Source organism: Agelaius tricolor, unplaced genomic scaffold, assembly GCF_023055355.1.
Source record: "Agelaius tricolor isolate 1412-34295 unplaced genomic scaffold, bAgeTri1.0.p SCAF_61, whole genome shotgun sequence".
In the NCBI taxonomy this organism is placed as follows: domain Eukaryota; kingdom Metazoa; phylum Chordata; class Aves; order Passeriformes; family Icteridae; genus Agelaius; species Agelaius tricolor.
In genome coordinates, this window is record NW_027269321.1 from 945,030 (window position 1) to 963,941 (window position 18,912).

General features: G+C 53.1%; 2 protein-coding genes and 1 pseudogene across 3 annotated transcripts in view; 1 reads left to right on the plus strand and 2 right to left on the minus strand.

The window, feature by feature from the left end:
* LOC139605219 (zinc finger protein 3-like) overlaps positions 1–18,912 on the minus strand; it is a 310,784-nt gene that overhangs the window by 218,375 nt on the left and 73,497 nt on the right. The gene's annotated exons all lie outside the window — the stretch shown is intronic.
* LOC139605191 (zinc finger protein 420-like) overlaps positions 1–18,912 on the minus strand; it is a 151,089-nt pseudogene that overhangs the window by 59,196 nt on the left and 72,981 nt on the right.
* The window catches only part of LOC139605192 (zinc finger protein 418-like), a 118,717-nt gene that overhangs the window by 6,650 nt on the left and 93,155 nt on the right, over positions 1–18,912 (plus strand). The window lies entirely within an intron of this gene.

An 18,912-nucleotide genomic window follows, 5' to 3' on the forward strand; every position in this document is an offset into this window, starting at 1 on the left:
GTCACTGTAGGATCCACTTGGCTTTCGGCCCCTTCTTAGGAGCTTTGCCTTCAAGGGCAGGAACATCTTTTCCTGGCTGGGAACTGGAATTCCAGGTCCTTGGAGTGTGTGCCATGCAGGACCATACAGACTGGGATGATATGGACTGGGATCCCACAGACTGGGACTGCACCGATTGGGACCATGTGGACTGGCATCATGTAGACTGGGATTGTATGGCTTGGGATTGTACAGACTGGGATCATGTGGACTGGGATTTCACAGGCTGGGACCGTGGGGATTAGGAGCCAAGACTGGGATCATACAAACTGGACCATATGGACTGGGATGGCTGCACTGGATCAATGTGAACCGAGGGGGTCCCGCCCTGCCCAGGGGTCCCTCCCCATCCTGCCCGGGGGCGCAGCCAAAGCTCCCCAGAACGAATGCAGAGGTCCAGGAGGGATCCCAGTGCCAATCCCATTTCCAATCCCATTTCCAGTCCCGTTCCTGCTCCTTGTGCTGGTCCCAGAGTGATCCTGGTGCTGATCCTGGTTCCGGTGCCTGCCTCAGTCTCCATCTCAGTCCCGGAGCACTCCTGGGACTGATTCTGGTTCTCATGTTGATCTCGATACTGGAGCAGTGCCGGTCCCAGTCCCAGTCTTGGTACCAGAGCGGTGCCAGTCCCAGTCTCAGTCCCAGTCTCGGTCCTGGAGCGGTGCCATTCTCGGTGCTGGTGCTGGTGCTGGTTTCAGTGCTGGTCTCAGTCTTGGTCCCAGAGCAGTTCTGGACCCAGTGCTGCTACTGGTGCTGGTCTTGGTCCTGGAGTGCTCCCAGTGCCAATCTCAGTCTCAGTCCCAGTCCCAGAGCGCTGCCACTCTCGGTGCTGATTCCGGTGACGGTCTCGGTCTCAGTCCTGGAGGGCTCCCGGTCTCGGTCCTGGTCCCGGTCCCAGAGCAGTCCCGGTGCGGGTGCCGGGTTCCAGTCTCGGTCCTGATCCCAGTCCTGGAGCGCTGCCGGTGCCAGTCCCAGTTCCAAAGCGCTCCTGGTGCCGGTCCCAGTGTCAGGCTTGGTCCCAGTCTTGGACCCAGTGCCAGTTCTGGTGCTGATTCTGGTCTGGGTCTCGGTCCTAGTCCCGGTGCCGGTCCTGTGGCGCTGCCAATCTCAGTTCCAGTGTCAGTCTTGCTGCTGGTGCCACTTCTGCTGCTGGGTTTGGTCTTGGTCCTGGAGAATTTAGGTCCATTTGGGTGATTTTAGGCCAAACTGGACAGGTTTAGGGTGGGTTTCAGATCCCTTGCAGTGATTTCAAGCCTTTTAGGGTGGATCTTAGGCCCCTTTGCAGATTTTAGGCCAAATCTGTTGGGTTTGAGGGTGGATTTTAGATCCCTTTGAATGATTTAAGCCCATTTGGGTGGGGTTTGGGCCTGTTTGGGTGATTTTAGGATAAACTGGGCAGTTTTAGAGTGGATTTTAGATGCCTTTGGCTGATTTTAGGCCCATATGGGTGGATTTTAGTCCTCTTTGGGTAATTTTACCTTGTAACGGTGATTTTAGGTCCCTTTGTGTTATAGATGGCTAATGAGATGATTGGCTCTCGCAATTAAGGGATGGATACTGTGTGAATATTAAGAGAAGCTTTATTGATGTGTCATTATGTTATTGCAGTCTGTTGTTTAGATGTCCTCTGTTCTCCCCACAGTCCCTTTCCCCGCTGTTGTTACCATCAGACAGCCTGAGCCATCCAGGACAGGTAGAAAGAAGGCGAGAAGAAAGACTTGTTCCGAGGGGAGGGGGCGTGGCAGGACAGCACCTGACCCTCCAATCAAGCTGCAGGAAAGCAGACTCCACCAATAAACAGCAAAGAAGAGTTGACTGACAGACTGTGGGAGGGGCCAGGGTTGGCTGAAGCAATCCCGGGGTATCAAAGGTGAAGCGTCCATCTTGAGGACGAGCCAGGCACGTGGTAGGCAGCCATGAGGGGAGCTCCCAGGCCTGTTCTTCCTTATTTAGTCCTTTTCTTGTCATTTTGTTAAGGTTGAATAAACCTTTTAAAATTTTCAAAGTCTGCAGTCGTTTCTCACAGTAACCAAGGGTTCCTTTCCTGGAGTTTGGTGCACAGGAGAAACACCAACCATATATTCTCAAGAGGACAAAATGGCACAAAATTTTCCTGGCAAAGATCAGAAAATCAAGAAACTTTGGAAAAAGATTTACTAAAACATCCAATTCAACATAAAACACCATAGCAGTAACTTCATTAACTCAGCCCGGTGTACCTGGAAACGTTTAATCACTTCAGTTGTTGAGGTATCAAAAAATGTTCCATATCAAGAGCATTAGAAGGAGAAGACAGAGAGACAGGAAGACAGAAGCTCTATAGAAAGAAATGCACATGGCTACCAACTGCTGGGGTTTCAGCGTGGGTGAGACACAAACCCCAGCCACGGAGCCCTTGTGACACATCAAGGCCCCTCTGGAGCAAAGAAACCATTGCTGACAGTCCAGAAACTCATGGAACCAAGGGGCCCTTGTGACAACGCAGATCCAAGGACACCATGGTGGCACTATGGAACCTCATGGGAGCAAAGAGACCATTGTGACACTCTGGTGCCTCACGGAATCAGGGGGACCATTGTGAAACTCAGGCCCCCTCTGGAACCAAGGGCCAAGGATGAAGCTATGGCACCCGTGGAACCAAGGAGCCGTTGTGACACAGCGGGGCCACAGGGAGCCAAGGGGCCATGGGGACATTGCAAGGGCTCAGGGAAGCCAAGGGGCCGTTGTGACACTGCAGAAGAAAGGAGAACATTGTGACACTGCAGGGACTCCTGGAATCAAGGAGACCATGGGGACACTGTGGGTCCTCATGGAACCAAGGGCACAGGGAGCAGGTGTGGCTGGTTTGGCCTCCCGGGGGCTGCTGGACAGGTCTGGCTGACCTTGGCATGTCGAGGGCTGCTCCTCAACTGCCCCTGAAGCACTGGGCCTCTGGGCTCTCCTTCCTATGGGACAGAACTGTCCTGATCCTCTTCCAGGGCCCTATGGCCAAAACTGGGATTCCTTCTCCAAATTCCCTTACATGCAAAGATTGTTCCCAGATGAAATCTGCCAGGAGGAACAGATCTGGCTGCCTTGGCTACCTGGGGCCACCTCTCATCTGCCTTTGAAACCCTGGGACCATGTGCTTTTATTTCTTGTGGGAAAAAACCCTCCATCTCAACCAGGCACTCATGGCCAAAACTGGGCAACTACCTCTGGAATTCCTTATATCCAAGGAGAGCTCCCAGACAAAAGCTGCCAGCACTGACAAGTCTGGCTGGCCTTGGCTTCCTGAGGGCTGGCCCTCATCTGCCTCTGAAACACTGGGGCTGGGTGCTTTCCTTCCTTATGAAAAGAGCTCTTCTTCCTGTCCAGGCACCCACAGCCAAAACTGAGATTGCACCTCCAAAATGCCCAATATCCAAGGAAAGCCCCTAGACAAAAGGTGCCAGGAGAGACAGGGCTGGCTGGCTTGGCCTGAGGGTGGCCACCTCTCATCTTCTTCCTAAACACTTGGACTTTGTGCTTTACTTTCCTATGGGCAAAAACACCCATCTTGACCATGGCCAAAACTGGGATTCCCCCTCCAAAACTCCGTACATCCAAGGATTGCTCCCAGGTGAAAGCTGCCAGGACAGACAGGTCTGGCTGCCCTTGGCCTCCTGGGGGTGCCTCTCCCCTGCTGTCCAAACACTGGGGCTGGGTGCTTTCCTTCCTATGGAAAAGAACCGTCCTTCTTATCCATGCAAAAATGGCTGAAATTGGGGTTCCACCTCCCAAATTCCCAATATCCAAGGGTTGCTTTCAGACAAAAGCTGCCAGGACAGAGAGGTCTGGCTGGCCTTGGCCTCTGATGGCCGCCTTTCATCTGCCCCTGAGACACCACCGGTGTTCTGTGCTTTCCTTCCTATGGAAAAGAACCATCCTTCTCCTCCAGTGTCCATGCCTGAAATTGGGATTCCACCTCTGAAATTCTCAATATCCAAGGGTTGCTCCCAGGCAAAATCTGCCAGTACCGTCAAGGCTGGCTGGCCTGGGCCTCTGGTGGCTGCGCCTGCAACAGTGGGGCTGGGTTCTTTCCTTCCCATGGAGATCCCTGGGACACTGTGGGGACCTCATGGAACCAAGGGGATCATTGTGGCACCACTGGAGCCCAGGGAACCAAGGGGATCATTGTGGCACCACTGGAGCCCAGGGAACCAAGGGGATCATTGTGGCCCCACAAGAACCCATGGAACCAAGGGGATCATTGTGGCACCACTGGAGCCCAGGGAACCAAGGGGATGATTGTGGCCCCACTGGAGCCCATGGAACCAAGGGGATCATTGTGGCACCACTGGAGCCCAGGGAACCAAAGGGGCCATGGTGACACAGAGGGGCTCCATGGACCCAGAGACCATTGTGGCTCTGTGGGGCCTGATGGAACCATGGAGACCATTCCAACCTTCAGGGCCTGGTGTCACCAAGGGGGCATTATGACACCTCAGGGCCCCATGGAAGCAAGGGACCATTGGGACACTGTGGGACCCCATGGAACCCAGGGAACATGGAACAGCTCTGGCTGGCTTGGCCTCCCAGGGGCCACCTGACAGCTCTGACTGATCTTGGCATGTCAAGGGCTGCCTCTCATCAGCTCCTGGAGCACTGGGGCTCTGTGCTTTTCTTGCTATGGAAAAGGGCTGTCTGACTTTTCAGATGCCCATTGCCAAAAGGGGTACTCTCCCTAAAATAATTTCCTCTGTGCAAGGGTATCTCACAAAACAAAACCTGCCAGGTCTGGCTGGCCTTGGCCTCTGGTGGTCACCTCTCATCTGCCCCTGAAACACTGGGGCTCTGTTCCTTCATTCCTATGGAAAAGAACCAGCCTTCTTGTCCAGGGACCATGGCCAAAATTAGAATTTGGCCTCCCAAATTCTGGATATCCAAGGATCGCTCCCAGACAAAAGTAGCCAGGACAGACAGGTCGAGCTGGCCCTGTCCTCTGGTGATTTCTTTAGACTCTGAGGTGAATGTTTTCATTTGGAAACACCTTGGAGAGGGCCCAGAGATGTCCCAAGGAGGGGTTTCGAGGCCTTGGGCCCATGAGCACTGTACAGGGACAAAGGAGCTCTGTGCTCAGTGGGGTGGAGCCTGAGGACAGTGGAGCAGAGCCATGAGAGTGTTTAAAGAGCGATTTCAGGGCTGGTGGATCCTTTTGACATAGTGGAAAACAGCCAGAGAGAGAAAGAATTAATGCCAAGGGCAGCTGGGGAGGCCCAGAGTGACACCAGGAGAAAGGAATTTCCCTGTCAGGGCAGGGCTGTGGTGCAGCACGTCCCCAGCAGGAGCCTGGAGCAGCCCCAGGCTTTGTGTGGGCAGGCAGGGGCAGGCAGGAGGCAGAGCTGTCAGCAAAGGAAGGGCCCAGCCAGGTGGGGCAGCCGGGGGATGCCCAGAGCCTGCAGGGACAGAGGCCAGGGCAGGGACACCGTGGGACAGCCTGGGCTGCACAGGGCACAGGGATGGGCAGCAGCTGCAAGACAGCCCTGACAGAGCCAACCTGGGCAGCGCTTTGGCCATGGCTGCTGGCCCTGGGCCTGAGCCAGGAGGGGACAAGTGACCCTTGCAGGCCTGGGGCCTCATTGCCTCCTTGTCCCTGCTCAGCAGCCTGGCAGGGGCCGCCCCACGCTCCTGCCCTTGGCATTGCCCATCCCCACATGCCAGTGCCCATCCCGGGAAGAGCCCTGAGCAAGGAGGGAGGGACAGGATCTGCCTGGCCAGGCCCTGGGGCTCAGGCCTTGGCCCTTTACATTCCTGAAACAAATCCAGGTTTGCTCAGCACCAGAGACACCTTTGCCTTGTTTGTCCCCAGCTGCCATCAGTGCCTCCAGTGTTCTGCTCTCCCTGGAACCCGGGGACACTTTCTCAGTGCTGTCCCTCACAGGGATCTCTTTAAAGTACAAGAAACTTCAGTATTTCAATCTGACTTGGAGCTCTTGAGAAGTCTTTGAGCCCACTCTGAGGGACTGGGTGTGATGCAAAGAGCAGCAAAGGCCCAGAGGGTGATTAAAGTCCTTGTGCTGTGTCTGTGCTGCTGAGCTGGGCCGGGCTCCTGGCCCAGAGGCAGCTCCTGGCAAGGGCAGCAGAGCTGCAGAGAGACAGCTCTGGCCAGGAGCAGCTCCTGTGCACAGCCCAGCAGGGCTGGGGCACTGCCAGGGCCCCTCAGGGACACGAGCAGGGCACAGTCAGAGCTCCCAGGGGCTCAGCACTGGCCGGGGCTGTGGGATGTCCCCGCGGGGGCTGTGTCACAGCAGCACCTCTGGGGCTGTGTCCCAGAGCCACAGAGCAGCTGGGATGGCAGCAAGGGGCTGTGTGACAGCACAGAGTGGGCTGTGTGACAGCACTGAGGGGGTTGTGACATCACAGAGCGAGCTGTGACATCACAGAAGGCGGCTCTGTGACATCACAATGTGGGTTGTGACACAGAGTCACAGAGCAGCTGTGAGATGTCACAGAGAAGGCTGTGACATCACAGGGTGACTGTGACACCACAAATGTGCTGTGTGACATCACATAGCAGCTGAATGACATCATATGGAGGTTGTGTGACATAAGAGAGTGGTTGTGTGACATCACCAGGGCTGTGTTACATCACAGGTGGCTGTGTGACATCACGGGGGCTATGTGACATCACAGGCAGCATTGTGACACCACGGGAGCTGTGTGACATCACAGGGGCAGTGTGACATCAACGGGGCTGTGTGACATCATGGGGGCTGTGTGAGGTCCCTGGGGAGGTCACTCTGCCCCAGCCCCCTCACAGCTCCCCCCAGAGCAGTCCAACCCTGCTCGTGCACAGCGGGGTCCCCTGTCCCCCCGGGTCTCCCCGCCCCCGGCCCCGCAGCCTCCCCCAGAGGATGTTCCACGAGATCGACCCCAGAGCCTGACACGGGGACGGGGGGCCGGGGCCCTGGGGGTGGCACAGGGGGACAGGGACCCCCCAGCAGCGTCCCCATGTCCCCCAGGGCCAGAGCCTGGGCCAGGGCTCCTTCACTCTGTTATAGATAAATATCATAATATTGGCTTTTTGCAAATATTAAAATGGATTTTATATGTGTGATGTTAAAATAACTTTGTTCTAAAGATGTAGTTTTTATTTCTGTTGTTAATTTAGCTTAGACATAGTAGAGAAATAACTGATAGAAGTGTGCTTGTGTTAAACTGCCTGCTTGGGTGGGATAACATCCAATGCACACCGGATGAGGACACCTGTACAGATCTGCCAACTATCAGCACTCCCCGTCTGAAGGCAGAGTGCAGCAAGGCCCAAAACCTGGAGGTGATAAAGAGAAGGAGCCAAAACCACAGCCAAGAAACACACATGCTCTGAAAAGGCAGACCCAAGGAGGGGCCATGTAAAATCATTCCTGGAATATGTAAAGTAGTTTATGGATATGCATGAGGCTCTATGAATATGCACCAGGCTGATGTAAGGGGAAAGGTATTTCAGGGGATCCCCGAAGGTAACAGGGTGCTCCTGGCTGAGTGCCAAGATGCACCCGGCCGTAATAACCTTTGCTCCATGGTCCTGGTCTCCCATTGTCCCTTATTAAACTTTGTACATTTTCACAGGAGAGTGAACGTGTTTTTCACAAATGGAATCTCAAGGAAACAAGGGTCAGTTGTTAAGCCAAGGCTCTGCTTTGACCAAGTGGGGCCTCATGGGACACAGGTGCCACTGGGACATTGCCAGGTCTGGTAGGAACAAGGCTCCATTATTGCACAGTGTTACAGATGAGTAATGTCATAGTTGGGTCTCACAGTGAGGAGATAGATACTATGTGTGTGTTAAGATGTGTAGTGATGTTATTGTCATCTGTCCCCCATAGTCCTCTTTCCCCTCCCCTTGTAATGGCCTTGGTGGTTGGGGCATTTGGGGAGGGCAGGTTTGTCACTGGAAGGCAGGCATGGCAACACCTGCTCTCCAGTCAGGGTGCAAGAAAGCATTCTCCACCAATGGACGGCCACAAAGAGTTACCTGACAGACTTTGGGTGGGGCTAGGATTACCTGATGCAACACCAAAGTCTAAAAGGAGGAGCAGCCAATTTGTGAAGGAGCCATGTGGCTGATAGCCACGGGGTGGGGAAGGGCTCCCAGTGCTGTGATTTCTCCTGTTTCAGTCCTTTGTTGTCATTTTTTTCAAGGTTGAATCACCCTTAAAATTTTAAAAGTAGCGGTCATTTCTCACACACAGCAAGGCCTCAGGGCGCCCAGGAGAGCGGCGTGACAATGACATCTTGGGGAACCAAGTGTCACCTGCAAACACAACGGGGCCTCATGGAAGCCAGGGGCCACTTGGATATTGCCAGGGCAGGTGGAACTCAGTGTCCATTGTGACACAGCACAGCCTCGTGGAACTCAGCAGAGCATTGGGACAGCCTGGAATCTCATGGAGCCAAGGCTCTGCTTTGGCAAAGTGGGGCCCACAGGACACAGGTGCCACTGGGACATTGCCAGCTCTTGTGGAACCCAGTGTCCACTGTGACACAGCAGAACCTCATGGAAACATGGGGGCCACTGTGACGCAATGGAATCCCATGGAAGCAAGTGTCAGTTGTGAACGCAGCAGGGCCTCACAGAACCCAGGGGCAACAGGGACCGTGCTGTGGCTCGTGGGAGCAAGGGGCCATTGTGACCCAGCGGGGCCTCCTGGAACCCAGGAGAACATTGTGGGCCCATGGATCCTCATAGAAGCACGGCCCCATTGTGACAAAGTGCAGCATCACAATGGTCTCCTGGGTTCCAGGAGTCCTCGCTGTGTTTAGAATTGACACTTGGTTCCCCAAGATTCCATGGCTCCATCCCTCTGCTCTCCTGTGATTTGAGGCTGTGCTGTGTCACAATGGACACTTGCTTCCTCCAAGGCTGGAGATGTCCCAGTGGCACTGGGCTTCCATGAGGCCGCGCTTTGTCACAATGGGGCCTTGCTTCCATGAGATTCCATTGTCCCACAATGGTCTCCTGGGTGCCACAAGGCCTGCCTTTGTCACAGTGGAACCTTGCTTGCACCAGCCCTGGCAATGTCCCAGTGGCACAGGGGTTCCAGGAGACCCTGCCGTGTCACAATGGGCCCTTGGTTCCATCAGGTTCCATTGTGTCCCAGGGCTCTCCTAGGTCCCATGAGGCCTTGGTCTGCCACAGTGGTGTCTTGTTCCTACCAGGCCTGACAATGTCCCAGTGGCACCTGTGTCCCATGAGGCCCCACTTGATCAAAGCAGAGCCTTGCTCCCATGAGATTCCACTGTGTCACAATGTTCTGCTTGGTTTCATGAGAACCTGATGTGTTGACAATTGATCCTTGGATCCCAGAGATTCCATTGCATCACGGCTGTGTCCTTGGTTCCATGAGGCCCAGCTTTGTCACAACTGGACCTTGGTTCCATGAGATTCCATTGCATCACAGGGTGTCCTTGGTTCCATGAGGCCCTGCTGGGTCACAGTGCAGCCTTTGTGCCATTCATTTCCATGGTGCCACAATGGTCTCCATCATTCCATGAGGCCACGCAGCAAAAGAGTGGACCCTTGAATCCATGAGTTCCCATTCCATCAGGATGATCTCGTGCATTCCATGAGGCCCTGCTGTGTCACTAAGGAGCCTTTGTTCCATGTGTTCCCTTTGGGACACCATGGTCTCCAGCACTCCTTGAGGCTGAGCTGTGAAACTCTGGGCTCTTGGTTCCATGAGATCCCAGTACGGTGTCACCATGGTCTCCTGGCTCCTGTAACAATTCACACTTGGTTCCATGAGATCCCACCACGGTGTCACCATGGTCTCCTGGGTCCTGTAACAATTCACACTTGGTTCCATGAGATTCCACCACAGTGTCACCATGGTCTCCTGGGTCCCATGAGGCCCCTCTCTGTGTCACAGTGTTTGCCGTGGTTTCCTGAGAAGCTGATGTGTTGACAGCTGACCCTTGGCTCCTTGAGATTCCATTGCATCCCAGCGGTGTCCTTGGTTTCATAAAGCCCAGGTTTGTCACAAGGGAGCCGTGGTTTCAGGATATTCCATTGTGACACAATGGTCTCACCACTCTCTGAGGCTGCACCGTGAAACAGTGGACACCTGGTTCCATGAGATTCTGTGGGGTAAGAGTCAATTCTTTTGCTTCTTTTCTGCCAAGGTCGGGATGAAATCCCAAGACAGCATTTCTTGTTTGGACTCAGGTGTTCATTAGCTCTTGTCTCTAGAACAGTCTCACAAGCTGTGAGTTCTGCAGCACTTCACTAACAAGGTGAAAATGGAGCCCCGTCTATCTCTCTGCAAGGTCTTTTGAGGATAAACTGTCCAATTAAGAAATGACACCTAAATTATTTTTACTTTTAACCCAATAACCAATCACCCGTGCCCAACATAAGGGACGAGGAGGAGGAGGAGAAGGAGGAGAAGGAGAAGGAGAAGAAGAAGAAGAAGGAGAAGGAGAAGGAGAAGGAGAAGGAGAAGGAGAAGGAGAAGGAGAAGGAGAAGGAGAAGAAGAAGAAGAAGAAGAAGAAGAAGAAGAAGAAGAAGAAGAAGAAGGCAAATAAAAAGGAGAAGCCTCCACCCTAAAACCTCCATCTTGCTTTATATATATTACTATATTCTAAAACCTTAAACTCCAAGTTGTCCACCATGTGATATTACACCCTTCTATTCAAACTCCACACCCATAATCCCAGTTCCATCATTCCATTTTGGAAGCCTTCTCCACAGCCTCAAGCCAAATGTAGTGTTCTCTTGGGGGTCAGTGTCTGTCAGCTCAGAAAGTCCAAAATTCTCAGCAGCCCGGGTTCCAACAGGTAACAATGTTCTCCTGTGTTCCAGTAGGTTCCATTGGGCCCGGCTCTATCACCATGGACACCTGGTTCCATGGATTCCATGGGTGACAATGTTCTCCAGTGTCACCATGGACACCTGGTTCCATGGGATTCCATGGGGTGACAATGTTCTCCAATGTCACCATGGACACCTGGTTCCGTGGATTCTATTGGGTAACAATGTTCTCCAGTGTCACCATGGACACCTGGTTCCATGGGATTCCATGGGGTGACAATGTTCTCCAGTGTCACCATGGACACCTGGTTCCATGGGATTCCATGGGGTGACAATGTTCTCCAGTGTCACCATGGACACCTGGTTCCATGGATTCCATGGGGTGACAATGTTCTCCAGTGTCACCATGGACACCTGGTTCCATGGATTCCATGGGGTGACAATGTTCTCCAGTGTTCCATCAGGCCCGGCTCTGTCCCCATGGACACTCGGTTCCATGGGCAGTGTCCGTGTCCCAGTGGCACCTGTGTTCCATGGCACCCCTGTCTGACCAGGGACAGTTTGTTCCAGGACATTCCATGGAGTCCCAGCGGTCACTTGGGTTCCATGCAGGTGCCTGGGCAGCGGGAGCTCAGCCCAAATATCCGGGGGGTCCCTGGGCTGGTGTTTTTTGGGAGGAACCTTTGGATCTTGCAGGGCTCCAAAGCTGAGCCGCGGATGCCCCTTGGGACAGAGTGGAGCATCATGGAAGCCAGGAGAGCCTGATGGAGCCAGGAGACCATGATGGGAGCCAGGAGACCCTGATGGAACCAGGAGACCCTGATGGAGCCAGGAGACCCTAATGGGAGCCAGGAGAGCCTGATGGAAACCAGGAGACTCTGATGGAGCCAGGAGACCCTGATGGAGCCAGGAGACCCTGATGGAAGCCAGGAGACCCTGATGGAGCCAGGAGACCCTAATGGGAGCCAGGAGAGCCTGATGGAGCCAAGGCTGCAGCGGGACCCAGAGGGACCTCACGGGAGCCAGGAGAGCGTTGTGAGGCTGTGGAACAATGTGGCACCGAGGTTTCACTGGGGCTTGGCAGAAGCTCCTGGAGACGAGGAAGCGCTGGGAGCCTCCGGCATCAGCGTCTGCAGGAGGATTTTCTGCTCCCTCCTGGGATGCTGGTGGACAATAAAGCCTGAGGCAGCCTCCCAAGGGTCCGGCTGTGCCACCAGCGGGGGCCACATCTGGGGGGACGCCCGGCCAGCCCTGGCCCTGCTGCTCCTCCTGGCCGGGCCTGGAGCTGCTGGGAGCCCGGGCTGGGGGAATCCTCAGTGCTGTGCAAGGAAAGGTTCAGCACAAGCAGCCCTGGAGCGAGATGTGCAGTGTGAAACACGCCCATCACTTGATTTTGAAATTTTTAAAGTTCATTAGTAATAAAATGCTTATAAAAATAGCAATACAATTAGAGTAATAATAATTTGGACAATTTGAATTAGGACAATATGAGACAATAGAGAAAAAGGGTTATGGAGGTCCGGGTACCTTTTTCTGGGCAGCACGAGCCTGAAAAGGGACACCCGTTAACAAAGGATTAACCCTTAAAAACAACAGCCTGTTGCATATTCATACACTTCATCCATGATGCATAAATTCCATTCAAACACAGGATTCTGTCTGGGCAGTGCCACCTTCTTCCTCCGAATCCTAACAGCGCCTTCGAGGTGGGAAGAAGTTCATTTCTTCTGATAAGAGGGCAATAAATTCTTTTTCTCTGGAAGATTTAGGTGTCCTGTGGCTGCTATCTCACTGCGAGTCCTTTCTTTAAAGCAAGAATCCTACATAGCATCGTTTCTATTTTAACATTTTATAACCTAAAACTATATTTAACACAGTACTTAAGAGAATTAATACACCAGACATATAATATTTATATATATATATATATAATATATAATATATATTATATATATAATATACAATATATAATATATGATTTTAAATATATGTAATATATAATATATAATGTATAATATATATAATATATAATATATAAAATATATATAATATATTATTATACATTATATATTTTATATATGTCATATTATTATATTATATAATATATATTATATTATATATAACATATATAATATTATATATAATATATTTTATATATATAGATATATATAATATTATCCATAATTCATTATATATAATATATAATATATAATAATATATAATATATAACCATATTATATATAGTATATATAATATATACATATACATATATATACATATATATATATATATATATATATATAATATTCTAACACCAGACATATAATATTCATTTTAATATTTGCGAAAAGCCAATCATAAAATACATGCATTTTTCCCATGCAGGCAAAGCCAGCGAGGCAGCAGAGCAAGAGAGAGAGCAGAGCCAGCGACACAACAAACGCACTGAGAGCGAGAGAGCAAGTTTGAACAGAGCTTGCAAAGGGCAAAATCAGCTCAGACCAGGTTAGACTGAAGAACAAGGAGCACCAGGCATGGGCTGATGCTCCAGGTAAAAAGTTCCAGCGTGAGGAGGACGACAGAAGCCTTCATCAAAAGAGCACCAGAAGACTGAGGGCCGCCACAGGAGGAACGGACGCAGGCGCTGAAGTCCCACACGGCTGTAAAACCGGGACACAGCTTTATGCAAATGTGAGTATGCTAATGAAGTGCTGTAATTGTGACTTTTAAAATGGAGCTGAAGGCTAAAGGAGACCGAGTGGGTTTTTGCCAGAGAGATCCCCCTAGCTCCCAGCGCTGGGTACACAAATCCCTGCTCTGTCTGACAGCAGAGTTTGATTTCCTCGCCCAATTTGTCCCACTCCCCCTTTCCCTGCCCTCTCCTCCCCTCTCCCAGTCCCATTTATGGGATTTGGGGGATTTGGGGTCATTTGGGGGATTTGGGTTCTTTTTGTGCCTTTGGGGCTATTTGGGGGTTTTTGGGGTTTTTCAGGGGAAATTTGGGATCATTTGGGGTAATTTTTCACATTGTTGGGTTTTTAGGGCCGTGTGTATTTGGGGTAATTCAGGGCACTGTATGGGTTTGGGATCATTTTATGGGATTTGAGGGAATTTTAATGGATTATAATAGGAATTTAGAGGGATTTTAATAGAATGTAATGGGGTTTAATAGAAATGTAATCGGATTTAATGGGATTTTCTTTGGATTTTAGGGGCTTTTAATGGAATTTGATGGGATTGTAATGGAATTTTATGGGATTTTAACGACATGTCATGGGATTTTAATGGAATTTAATAGTATTTTATTGGATTTTAATGGTGTTTAATGGGAATTGAGTGTAATTTAATGGGATTTTTATGGGATTTTAATGGGATTTGATGGGGGTTTCCCCCAGTCCACAGCATTGCCCCAGTCCACAGCTCCCTCCCACCTCAATTTGGGGGTCCCATTCCCCTCTTTCCTCCGCTCTCCCGCCCCTTCCCCATCGTTCCCCCAGTCCCCAATCCCCTCCCCCGTGCTTGGTTTTGGGGGTTCCAGGCCCCTCCTGCTCCCTTTGGGGGTCCCGACCCCCCTTTGGTTGAATTTGGGGCCCCCCCGCCCCCCTTCTCCCCGCGCCCCCGCTCCCCCCGCGGCCGGGGGGGCTCCCAGCGCCCCCAGTGCCACCAGTGCGGCCCCAGCTGCCCCCGCACGCCCCATCCCCATCGCCGGGGTCACCGCCCCCGCCCCAAATTCCGCTCCTGGGCACTGAGAGCCATCAGCGACAAACGCTCTGATTGGCTGGGAATGGCCCCGCGCAGTCTCTGATTGGCCAGTGCTGTGAGAGGCGCTGGGTTCTGCCCGGCACCCGATGAGTCACAGCCGAGCCGGGCGCTGATTCGCTGGAAATCGCCGGGCGGGGCCAGTGCGCCGAGTTTCCGCCCGGCAACAGGATCGTCATCAGCGCCCCGCGCTCTGATTGGCCACGATCTGTTTCGGACTGGGGACGGGAGGAACTGGGCACCCCCAGGAGCCCCTCGGGTTTGGGGCTTTCGATCCCCCCTCGGCCCTCGGGGCGGCCCTAGGGCCCCTCAACACCCCCAAAATGGGGAGGGTCCGCGGGGCCCTTTGGAACCCCCAGAAATGGGCGGGGAGCGGCAGGAGCCGCCCCAAAAAGGGATGGAAGGGTCCGGGCCGGGAATGGGGGAGGCTCTGGGGATGGCTCCGGCCCGGATCGGGGCGGGCTGGGATTGAGGGAGGCTCCGTTCAGCGGCCGGGGAGGGGCTGGGCCTGGGGAGGGCTCCGGGACTGTGGGGATGGGGCCATTCCGGGACTGCGGCGGGGCCTCTCCCTGGGGTTGGGGTCCGGCATTGGCTCAGGGACCCTCCCCGTTCCTGTTCCGCTTCCCGATCCCGTTCCCGATCCCGATCCCGCCGCTGGCTCCAGGGAATGTCCCTGATCTCAACCCCGACCCCAAACCCGAGGTGAGGTCAAACATTGGGGTCAAACACCCCAAATCCTGGGGTCAACTCCCCCGGACCCCAAATCCTGGGGGTTCAAACACTGGCGGGGGCCAAACACCCCCAGACCCAAACTCGGCGATCTCAACCTCCCCCCCTGCCCCCCAGCCCGAACCCCAAATTTTAGGCCTTAAACCCCCCAAATCCCAGATCCTGGGGTGTCAAACACTCTGCAATTTGCAAATGTTGGGGTTAAATCCCCCTGACCCCAAATCCTGGGGTTTGAAACATTTGGGGTGTCCAACACCCCCCGTTCCCAAAGTCTGGGGTCAAACACCCCCAAATCCCAAATCCTGAGGTGTCAAACACCCCCAACCCCCAAAGTTTGGGGTCTAAACCCCCAATCCCCAACTCTAGGGTTTGAAATATCTGGGGTGTCCAACCACCCTGATCCCAAATTTTGGGGTCAAAGCCCCCAATCCCAAAACTTTGGGGTCAAAGGCCCCCCGATCCCAAACTCTGGGGTGTCAAATCCCCCTGATCCCCCCAACTTTGGGGTTAAATCCCCCCAAATCCTGGGATGAATCACCCCAATTCCTGAACTTTGGGGCCAAAACCCCCTGACCCCAAATCCTGGGGTTTGAAACATCTGAGGTGTCCAACCCTCCTCATCCCCATAGTTTGGGTGTCAAACCCCTTGATCCCCAAATCCTGGGGAAAAAAAAACCTCTTAAACCCCAAATCCTGGGAACAAAAACCCCCAAATCCCAAACCCAGGGGTGTCAAACATCCCCAATTCCCAAAGTTTGGGGTCAAAAATCCCCAAACCCTGAGGTGTCAAAATCCCCTAAACCCCAAATTCTAGGATCAATCCCACCCAACCCCCAAATTTTAGGATCAAACCCCCCAATTCCCAAAGTTTGGGGTCAAACACCCCCAAACCCCGAATTTTAGAATCACCACCCCCCCCCCCCCCCCCCGCCCCCAGTCCCAAAATTTGGGGTTATTTGGGGTTTATTTGGGGCAGCTCCAGGTGCAATGTCTGCAGAGAGACCCTGGGTACAATGCTGGGAAAAACCCCAATAACCCCTCTGGAGCCCCAAAATCCCTGGGGGCTGGGAAAGGGGATTTGGGGTGAAAGAAGAAGGATTTGGAATGCACAAAGAAGGATTTGGGATGGAGAGAGGGGATTTGGGTGGGAAACTGGGTCCCTTTTTGGCGCAGGAGATCTTCCTGGCGCTGCTCTGGGTGATGCTGAAGCCCTGCAGGGCCTCGCGGGCGGCGCCCGCCTGCACCTCGGGCTCCAACTGCACCCAGGCGATGTCGCGGGGCCCGGGCACCAGGGCAGCTCCTGAACCCCGGGAACCTGGGCTGGGAACGGGGCCAGGAGAGCCCCAGACACCCGGGAATGTTCCCCAGACACCCGGGAATGTTCCCCAGAAACCTGGGAATGTTCCACAGACACCCGAAGCCTTCTCTGCTCCATTTCCATCCTGCGCCTTCTGGCCTCTTCTTCAGCTCTCCGGGCCTCTGCTCTCTGCTTCATGGCCGCCCTTCTGGGCCTGAGGCAGAGGAAGAAAGGCAGGAAGAGCAGCTCAGCAGCAGCCCAGTAGGGCCCCTGCTGCACGGCTGCCCAGAGCAGGGGTCCCCAGGCAGGCTCGGGTGGCTCTGGGGTAGCCTGCTCCAGGCCCTCTTTGCCCAGCTCTGCATCCTCATCCCAACTGATCACCATGGGCCGTGGGAAGTGGAAGAGGAGCAGCACCAGCAGGGCAGGGACTGATTTGGACACCATGGTCTGCAGGAGGAGAGAGACAATTTGTGTTGCTTTGCACAAGAGTTGCAAACCCGTGTGTTATTAGGGAATGGCCGCTCCTGCTGTGCCAGAGCGCTCGAGCAGGGCTGAGAATCTGGTGTCAAAGTGCATTCATGTGCTCCATGTTGCATGGGGCACCCGTGTGCAGGAATAGAGAACACCTTCCCTCAGATGGGATCTGCTGTGGCAAGGCCCCTCTGGTTTTCTCCTCCACGCAGCAGTTTGCATGCAGAATGTGGGCAGATGTAACTTGGAGGTCCTCCTGCTCACCCTTGGGTTCCCCTTGCAGAGCCTCAGCCCCTGCGTTCTGTCAGGGCCCCTGGGCAGGTGGGATATTCCCAGAGGAGAGGGGCCGGCTGTGTCCCCATTGCCCCTGTCCCTTATGTGCCTGTGTTCAGGAGGGCACAGAGAGGATGGGGACTCCTGCCTGCCCCGTGTCCTGTCCGCCTGCCGGGCCTGTCCCAGGGCAGCCGGGCTGTGATTGCTGTGCTGTGTCCCCCTGTCCCTGCTGTCCCTGCTGTCCCTGCTGTCATGGCCCACTGCAGGTTCCACACCTACACAGCCATGGTGGCTCCTGAGCTCTGCAGGGACCTAAGTGACAGTCTGAGTGGTGGCACTCCTGGTTTTCTTGCATTTGGCATCGCGCAGAGCAGAGGCTGGATCACAGCACCAAAGGAGCAGCTGCTGCAGGGGAGGAAAGGAGCCTCTGCATGGCCAAGGGCTGCTGTGGTGCCCCTGTGTCAGGAATTCCCCACAGCTGACACCTGAGTCCAGCATGGACACTCACAGACACAGCGTTTGTTCAGGCATTGCCTTTATTGCATCTTGACAGGGACTGCAGCTGCCTGAGGGAAGTCACCCTCCCGAGACAGGAGGGCAGAGAGTGTAATTTCAATTAACCAATTGTGATTATAGGCATTCGTAGCAACAGTCTATGTACTGTATATATGAATATTAAACAAGACACAAAATAATTATTGGATCATGAAGATCAAGCAACATTTGCTGGTTTAGATAAAAATAAAGTATACTTCAGTTTTGGTTAACTGCAATAATTCTTGGTAATTTTGGTGAATTGTAAGTTCTATGTAATATAAGGAAAAGTGCCATTATTTAATTCCTACTTATTATTAAAATATTTATGATCTCTTACAAGAGTATTAATCTACATTATAGTAATAAAAAGTTTGGAAAATGTTGCTAAAGACAATTATTTTAAAAGAAAACATTTTAAATATTTCAAAACTATTGAAGAATTTGAATCAATCTCCAAACATTGGCCCGATGCCTTCAGATGGAGCTTTCCTCCGAGCAGATGCAAAGCCTCTGTATGGGAAAGGGTTAAAATAGATGCAGTTCCTACAGATCCCGTGAGGAGAGAGAGGGCAGAGGGGCAGGGTGTGTCAGGAGCCCGGAGCCTGTGCCCCGGCGCAGGGCTGTGCTGGGCAGCAAGCGCAGCTCTGTGCGCCGGCTGCTCACAAAGATGTGCGGCTCGCCTTGGCCGGCCCAGAGAGCATCTCCAGCAGGAAGCTTTTCTTCACACAGCCACTGCCTGTGCTCCTCCAAAAGCCTGCCCTGCCTACCTTCAGCATCCTGTTTGTATCCCTATTCATCCCAATCAGCCTGGCCATTTGCTTTTCTATTTCTTTCGTGGCCCGGCGCATTTGCTCCATGTCTTTGAATCTCTTCCTAAGGAGCCGCCTTGTCCGCTCGCTTTCCACCTTCCTCCTTCTGGCCTTTTCCTCAGCTCTCTGGGTCGCTGCTCTCTGCCTCGTGGCTGCCCTTCTGCGCCTGAGCCACCAGCCCAAAGGCAGGAGCAGCGGCTGAGCAATTTGCCAGAGCTGGTGCAGGTAG